The sequence below is a fragment of the Furipterus horrens genome, unplaced genomic scaffold (genome assembly GCF_987537825.1).
Source record: "Furipterus horrens unplaced genomic scaffold, mFurHor1.1.pri manual_scaffold_5, whole genome shotgun sequence".
Classification (NCBI taxonomy): Eukaryota; Metazoa; Chordata; class Mammalia; order Chiroptera; family Furipteridae; genus Furipterus; species Furipterus horrens.
The window spans coordinates 55082559-55092109 of record NW_028327175.1 but is presented as its reverse complement, the minus strand read 5'-3'; positions in this window follow the sequence as shown (position 1 = coordinate 55092109).

Here is a 9551-nt window from a genome sequence, read left to right as displayed (position 1 = left end):
TACTTTCTGTCCTAGGATGTGGCGCATGATCCGTCTAAATAAAGTCAGTTAGCTGACATAATCCAATTGCTGAGTGAAGTCAAGACCTACCATGCATGACAAATGGTGCTGTCCATTCTTATCCAAGAACTAGTTGCTTGTCTTGAAAATGTATGTGTATGGATTATAGCTGCTTGGATATACAAAAAGATGAGATTTCTGCCTTTATAACCTTTTAGTGAATTGCCTTTGATGGGCATCACAATCTGGTTTAATGCTTATTCAATAACAAATGTGGTTTATTTCTCTACTATCTTTGTGGAGAGGATTTCTCAGTTGTAAAAAGAATGTGGTTTCAATTAGCTTTCACCAATGCACTAGGATTAGTCTTTCTCCTTTTCTTCCCTCTTTCTTAATTCTTAACCTTTAATCTCTTCTCCTAATCCTTCAAAAACTGAGTATATACGTCAGGAATGTCGCAAAAAACAAGAGATAATTAACAGTTAAGTTTTTCTTTTTTTTTCAATTGGTTATTCTGTAGGTGGCCTTAGGGTTTGACCTGGGGATATAGGTCCTATAGAAACTGAGTAATGTGGCATTTTGAGTGATATGTGAAAACGATTTAAATGTAGTAGGCTATAATTAACACAAAAACATTCAGGACTATATTAAGTGGGTGGAAAACTGTTAAATACATAAAGTTCAATATGTATGTGTAGAAATAGGTTTTTCCTATTCTGGTCCACCACCAATTCTTTAATCGTGGTGGTTTCATGATCAAGTTCTCTGCCTTGAGCCCACTGCTGCAGCCTCTTAGATCCTATTATGAATGGTGCGTCCATAGAATAGTAACCATGATATTTTTCTGATATCTCCAATCTTCTAAAACCCTAAATCTCATATTATGACACATCTTTTTCACATTTTATGAGCTATTGTCACTGAAGCCTCATTAAGTTGACAGAAGTCAAATTGTAAGATAATCTTCATTAGCAATCTTAATTCCCTCTTGCCATGTTATATAACATAGTCATAAATTTGAAGGATTATAATGTATTTAGGGAGCTATTATTCTGACTACTGTATGAAATTACTACCAAGACTGGCTACTGGGCCTGGTAAAACTCCGGCTCAATCCAATATGGCATTTATCATGCAGAACTGCTCAGCTGAATTTTGTATCAAACCCTGGGGCTGTCTTATTCCTGTGAGTACTGAGCCTACCACACTTGTTTCTTATATGGCATCTTGAATCTTTGCAGAAAAATAAATCCTATACACACCTACCTAGATTCCCTTTTATTTTCTTACACTGTTCTTCCTCTGCTCAACACAAAATGATAGTACATTTAAAATATCTAGGAGAGGGAAGATGGTGGAGGAGTGAGGGGAGGCTGCGCTTTCAGGCTCCCGAGACCCGTCTGTAGTTTGGACGAGTTGCAGACAGAACATCTCAGTGAGCAGCTGGACACTGGCAGGAGTCGAGCCATGGCACTGCTGGATTAGAGAAAATCCATCTGGGAACAACCTGTTTAATGAGGATAGCAGAGGAAAAGGGGACAAAACGGGATTCCTGACTGGGGCAACTGCCTGAACTGCAGCTGGAAGTACACAAAGGCTTTTTGGTGACCACAGGCTGCCCCGGAGAGGAGTCGGGAGGAGAGCGGATCTCTGCCCACTAGCAGAGACGGGACTCAACCAAGTGGCATTGGCACTGAAGGACAGGAGACAGCGTGCTGTCGGGCAAGTGAGAACATAATTCTCCTTTATATTTTTCTCTAGTGGACGGTGGAGAGGGGAGGAAAGTTTGGGGGCGGTAGGTCATTCTTGAGGAGCGCAGGCGCAGAGGCGCACTCGTCCACTCCCCAACCCTACCCTTGGGTCACGGGGGCGCGCATAGTGAAGTGCCCTCATTCACTGGCCCAGGTGCGTGGGGCCGTGAGTCCAGGCGTCCCTCGAACACACCCCAACATACATAAGATCAGTGCCCCAACGGGCACAGGGAGGGCCCACTGAACACGCAGAGGACCATGCGCAGACACCCCTAGACAGCTCCCATGGGCGCCGGGCCCCAGACTGGAAAGCAGACCACTAGCGCAGGCTCTGTTCATGCCCACCCAGATGGGTGAGGGAAGGCGGGCAGCTGCAGCACGGGAACAGCGGGCGGCAGCGACTCACAGACGCTCACTTCCACTGAGCACAAGTGTCCCCAGCCCTGCCCTAAGAGGCGAGAGACCAACTCCCGGAGCTCGGCTCAGAGGGAACTAAGGGCACAGGTGCGCAAGCGCGAAAACACCTCAGCCCGGTGACAATAGGTGCCAATTGCGGGGCAAGCTCTCGGGCTGCACCAGGTATGCAGGGGCGCGCATGGCGCGCGTGCAAAGACACCTCAGCTGGCTCCAGAGAACAGCAAGGGAGCGCGCCCTGCCAACAACCGCGGGCGCACACCATTGCTGCAAGAAACAAGAACCTCTGAACTGCCACACTAGACCAGCTGTGGACACAGAAAAAGAAGACGACACACCAAGGCTGAACTGAGTATAAAATTCCTTTTTTATTTTTTATTTTCCTTTTTTTTTCTTTCTTTCTTCTTTCTTTCTTCTTTCTTCTTTTCTTTCTTCTTTTTTCTTGTTTCTTTTTTTCCCCCTTCCTTAAAAAAAGGAGAGAGGAGGAGAGGAGAGGAGGGGAAGAAAAAAGGAAATGAAAAACAAACTATATCTCTAATGTGTTTCATATAACCTCTCCTTCTCATCCTTTCTCTTTAATCATTGTTTATTTGTTTGTGTGTCTAGTTTAGCCCCCCTATCACTCTAAATAATAGAATATAATTACTATACAAACCCAATACAATACAATCCCACTTTCTTACTATATTATGCATTTTCCATCCTTTTCTTCTATTTTTATTAACATACAATGTAAATATTACCTACTGGTTTGCATAGTTTCAATTATTATTAATCTATCACCCCCTCTATAAAAAATCATATTTTTCCTCTCTAAAAACAACTCTTATCTATTCTTCTTATAGTATAAAAACTCTAATCTCTTTACATTTATATTAATACTGGCTCATTGGCTGACGATAGCGGGCTAGAGGGTGGGGGATATTTTTTGAGGGTGTGGGTCTCCTGCCTGGTCTCTGTGTTTATGTTTTTAACAGCATCTCCACAAAAGAACTCAAGACAAAGTGGATAGAGTGACTTTCAATCAACTAGTCAGAAGGAAGATCATACAAAAGAACATCTGAAATATAACCAGACAGCATAAACGAACGACATAAAGGGTAACCCAAGAACATCAGGCTCAGGAGATCAAAGAGACTGCACCACTGAAACCCCCAAATCTCCCATAAAGAATCTCACACAACAAAGGAGGGAAGTCAAAGCAGACCCCCCCGCAAAAAATAAATAAATAAAAACAAGAAGAATCAAACATGGTAAGACGCAAAAATAACCCCTCAATGAAAAGAAAAGAGGAATCATCAGAAAGAGAGGTAGATGAAATAGACATAGCCCAAATGTCAGACATGGAATTCAAAACAGTGGTAGTAAAGAAGCTCAACATACTCGACATCCTTAAAAACAACTATGAAAACCTCCAAGGAAGTTACCAGCAGCTCCAAGAAAATTACAGAGAACTACACCAGCATAAAAAAAGACATAGAAACTGTTAACAAGAACCAGGAAGAATTGAAGAATTCAATCTCTGAACTGAAAAACACAGTAGAATCAGTCAAAAGCAGACTAAACGAAGCAGAGGATCGGATTAGTGAGTTAGAAGATAATGTAGAGAAAAACTCCCAGACAATACAGCAAAATGAAAAAAGATTGAAAAAATATGAACAAGATGTAAGGGAATTACAGGATAGCATGATAAGAAATAATATCAGGATCATCGGAATTAGAGAGGGAGAAGAAAAGGAGCATGGAATTGAAAAACTGATAGGAGAAATAGTGACAGAAAATTTTCCGAACCTGATGAAAGAAAAAGTTATACAAGTTCAGGAAGCAGAGAGTTCCAATGAAGAGGAACCCCCAAAAACCCACTCCAAGGCACATCATAATTAAAATGGCAACATTCCAAGACAAAGAGAGAATCCTAAATGCAGCAAGATTAAAACAGCAAATAACATACAAGGGAGCTCCGATAAGGCTATCAACTGATTTCTCAACAGAAACATTACAAGCCAGAAGGGAATGGTCAAAAATATTTCAAGCAATGAAAAACAAAGGCCTACAACCAAGAATACTCTACCCAGCAAGGCTCTCATTCAAAATAGAAGGTGAAATAAGGAGTTTCTCAGACAAAGGAAGACTAAAAGAATACATCTTCCCCAAAACAGCATTGCAAGAGATGCTAAAGGGAATGTTCTAAAAAAAAAGAAGAAAAAAAAGAGAGAGAAGAGGAACAGAGGTACAAAGGGAAATGAATTAATACATGTCAATAATAACCTTAAATGTAAATGGATTAAATGCTCCAATTAAAAGACATAGGGTAATGGAATGGATAAGAAAACAGGACCCACATATTTGCTGTCTACAAGAAACACCTCAAAACAAAAGATTTACACAGACTGAAAGTAAAGGGATATAAAAAAATATTCCAAGCAAACGGACCAGAAAAAAAAGCCAGGGTAGCAGTCCTCATATCAGACAAAACGGATTTCAAAGCAAGGGCAATAAAAAGAGACAAAGAAGGACATTTCATAGTACTTAAAGGAACAGTCCATTAAGAAGATATAACATTGATAAACATATATGCACCAAACATAGGAGCACCCAAATACACAAAGCAAATACTAGAAGACCACAAAAAGGATATCAACAACAACACACTCATAGTAGGGGACTTCAACACTCCATTATCAACAATAGACAGATCATCAAAGCAAAGAAACACCAAGGATATACAGGCATTGAACAACGCACTAAACCACATGGACCTAATTGATATATATATATAGAACTTTTCACCCCAAAGAAGCAAAATATACATTCTTTTCAAGTGCACATTGGACATTTTCAAAGATAGACCACATGATAGGTCACAAAACAAGCCTCAACAAATTCAAGAAAATTGAAATCATATCAAGCATCTTTTCAGATCACAATGCCTTGAAACTAGAAATCAACCTCAGAGAAAAAAATCAGACACCCAAACTCATGGAGATTGAATAACATGCTATTAAATAATGAATGAATTAACAATGACATCAAAGAAGAAATCGAGAAATTTCTAGAAACTAATGATAATGAACACACAACAGCCCAAAACCTGTGGGACACAGCAAAAGAAGTCCTGAGAGGGAAGTTCATAGCAATACAGGCATATCTGAAAAGGCTAGAAGAATCTCAAATAAAAAACCTAACCATAAAGCTACAAGAACTAGAACAACAACAACAAACAAAGCCTAGGGCAAGAAGAAGGAACAAAATCATCAAGATCAGAGCAGAACTAAATGACATAGAGACTAAACAAACAATCCAAAAGATCAACAAAACTAGGAGCTGGTTCTTCGAAAAAATAAACAAAATTGACAAGCCTCTAGCCAGACTAATCAAGAAAAAAAGAGAGAAGACACAAATAAACAAAATCAGAAATGAAAGAGGAGAAATCACGACTGATACCACAGAAATACAAATGATAGTTAGAAATTACTACAGACAAATGTATGGCAAGAAATTTGACAATGTAGAAGAAATGGACAAATTTCTAGAAATATACAACCTTCCAAAACTGAATCAAGAAGAAGTGGAAAGTCTCAACAGACCAATAACAAAGAAGGAAATTGAAACAGTAATCAAAAATCTCCCAGCACACAAAAGCCCTGGACCGGATGGCTTTACAGGTGAATTCTACAAAACATTTAGGGAAGAACTAACTCCTATCCTCCTCAAACTGTTCTGAAAAATTCAAGAAGAGGGGAAAATCCCAAACTTTTTCTATGAAGCCAGTATTATCCTAATCCCCAAACCAGGTCAAGACACAACAAAGAAAGAAAACTATAGGCCAATATCACTGATAAACATAGATGCTAAAATCCTCAATAAAATATTGGCAAACAGGATCATACATCACGAACAAGTGGGATTCATCCCAGAGATGCAAGGATGGCTTAATTTTTGCAAATCAATAAATATAATACATCACCTAAACAAAATGAAAGACAAAAATCACATGATCATATCTATAGATGCAGAAAAAAGCATTTGATAAAGTACAACACCCATTTATGATGAAAACACTCAGCAAAATGGGAATAGAGGGAGCATACCTTAACATAATTAAGGCTATATATGAGAAGCATGAGGCCAACATCATACTCAATGGGCAAAAACTAAAAGCACTCCCCTGAATTCAGGAACTAGACAAGGTTGTCCACTCTCTCCATTCCTATTCAACATAGTATTGGAAGTCCTAGCCACAGCAATCAGACAAGAAAAAGAAATAAAAAGCATCCAAATTGGGAAAGAAGAAGTAAAACTATCATTATATGCAGATGACATGATAGTATACCTAGAAAATCCGATAAATTCCACTAAAAGACTACTCGATATAATAAGTGAATTTGGCAAAATCACAGGGTACAAAATAAATATACAGAAATCTAAGGCATTTCTGTACACCAACAATAAAATAGCAGAGACAGAGACAAAAAAGAAAATACCATTTACTATAGCAACAAGAAAAATAAAGTGCCTAGGAGTAAACTTAACCAAAGAGATAAAAAACCTGTACTCTGAAAATTACATAACATTGAAGAAAGAAATTAAGGAAGATACAAATAAATGGAAGCAAATACCATTTTCTTGGATGGGAAGAATCAACATCATCAAAATGGCCATACTACCTAAAGCAATTTACAGATTCAATGCAATCCTTATTAAAATACCAATGACATATTTCACAGACCTAGAACAAATACTCCATAAATTCATATGGAACCAAAAAAGACCCCGAATAGCAAAAGCAATCTTGAGACAGAAGAACACAGCAGGAGGAATCACAACACCAGATGTCAAACAATACTACAAAGCCACTGTGATCAAAACAGTCTGGTACTGGCATAAGAACAGACATATAGATCAGTGGAACAGAATAGAGAGTCCAGAAATAAATCCAGGACTCTATGGTCAATGAATATTTGATAAAGGAGGAAGGAACATAAAATGGAGTGAGAAGAGCCTCTTTAACAAATGGTGCTGGGAGAACTGTGTAGGGACTTGCAAAAAAATGAAACTAGATCACCAATTTACACCACACACGAGAATAAACTCAAGATGGATCAAAGACTTAAATGTAAGCCGTGACACCGTAAAAGTCCTAGAGGAAAACATAGGCAAGAAAATATCAGATATCTCACGTAACAATCTCTTCACGGATACATCTCCCAAAGCAAGAGAAATAAAGAAAAAAATAAACAAATGGGATTACATCAAACTAAAGAGTTTCTGCTCAGCAAAAGAAAACATCAGCAAGATGAAAAGGAAACCAACGATATGGGAAAACATATTTGCCAATGACATCACAGACAGGGGACTGATTTCCAAAATATATAAAGAGCTTATACGACTCAACATCAAGAAAACAAACAACCCAATTAAAAAATGGGCAAAGGACCTGAACAAACACTTCTCTGAAGAGGACATACAGAAGGTCCATAGACACATGAAAAAATGCTCAACATCATTAGCCATCAGGGAGATGCAAATAAAAACCACAATAAGATACCATTTTACACCTATCAGAATGGCCATCATCAACAAATCAACAAACAACAAGTGCTGGCGAGGATGTGGTAAAACAGGAACCCCACTGCACTGTTGATGGGAATGCAGACTGGTGCAGCCACTATGGAAAACAGTATGGAATTACCTCAAAAGATTAAAAATAGAACTGCCTTTTGAACCAGCGACTCCACTCCTAGGATTATACCCGAAGAATCTTGAAACACCAATTCAAAAGAACTTATGCACCCCTATGTTCACTGCAGCCCTGTTTACAATAGCTAAGTGCTGGAAACAACCTAAGTGCCCATCTGTAGATGAGTGGATCAAAAAACTGTGGTACATTTACACAATGGAATACTATGCAGCAGAAAGAAAGAACTCCTGCCATTTGCGACAACATGGATGGAACTTGAGAGAATTATGCTTAGTGAAATAAGCCAGGCAAAGAAAGAAAAATACCATATGATATCACCCAATACAGGAAACTAAAGAACAACACAAACAAAAGAACTAAAGAGAACAAAGAGCAGAATAGCAGTCAATAGGGGGGAGGGGAGAGGGAGAGAAGCGGGATAAGTAAGGGAAGGTATTAGTCAAAGAACCTGTATAAATGACTCATGGACATGGACAAGGGGGAGGGATATGATTGCAGGAGAGGGGGTGGGCTGGGTGGGGGAGAGAAATGGGGGAAAAGGGGACAACTGTAATTGAAAAACCAAAAATAAAAAATTAAAAAAAATTGCAAAAAAAATAATAATAAAATAAAATATCTATAATTTTAACCAATTGATTTTTAACTGGAATACATGAGCTAAAAAAGCACAGTTTCTGAAATATTCTTCTCCTTTTCCTACATCTCTATGGTATTTATTTACTTTTTTCTTGTCTTTCTCCTGTTCTACCTAAAAGTGAACGTATTTATAATGTTATGTTTATATCCCTAGTATAAAGAAAATCAATTTCCTGAAGTTGTTTTTTTATTCCTCCCTTTAGTATTCTTTGCATAATAAATGTTCAATAAATATTTGTAAATTGGAAACATCATTACATGTTAAAGCAATGTGCTTTTTGAATTCAGAGCCATAGCCGTACCTTTGAAAGTGTACCTGTCAGCACGATGTATATCTTAAAAATTGCAGGCTGCACTTCCACAACCTTAATTGCAGAGCCTGCTGTCCTCCTGACCTATTCAAATATTTGAAAGTCAACAGTGAGGCTGGACTGCAACAGACGATCAATAATTTGATTTCCCAAAGAGCTTCACATTTCTCTTACTTTCTCTTGGCCAGTTTTTATAGATGTTTCACTTATCCAGTCCCTCTCCAACATAAAACAAAACAAAACAAAATCCCTAATCTATTTCTATATGTTATATGCAAGCTAAAAAATCTAGTGATGGAGTGTTACTATGCCATTGTTAAAAAATAGTCAATGTTACAGACTTCTCAACTAGCCTGAGTGTTTAACAAAAAATACTCATGCCACAAGAAAACACACAATAATCTTGTAATTGTACTGTCAGTATAACAAGGTCTAATATTATTAAATCCATAGAGCAAGTTATACAAACTTAAAATTTAAACAAAAGCTTTTTAAAATGCAATCTCAAAATCTCAAGCTCAAATGATAAACAGGAGCCATGTTTTATGAGAAACTTTAATGATTAGAACATTGAAATAGGGATGAAATACATCTTTTTGGCCTTAATGGTAAATTTTTGTTTTATGTTTTGCGTAAAAGCATAATTAAATCTTTATTGAAAGCTATCTTTAATATATTGCAAATTTGTATTAGGGGCTATGTTCTTAGAAGTATTATTTTGTGATAGGGAAATGGTGC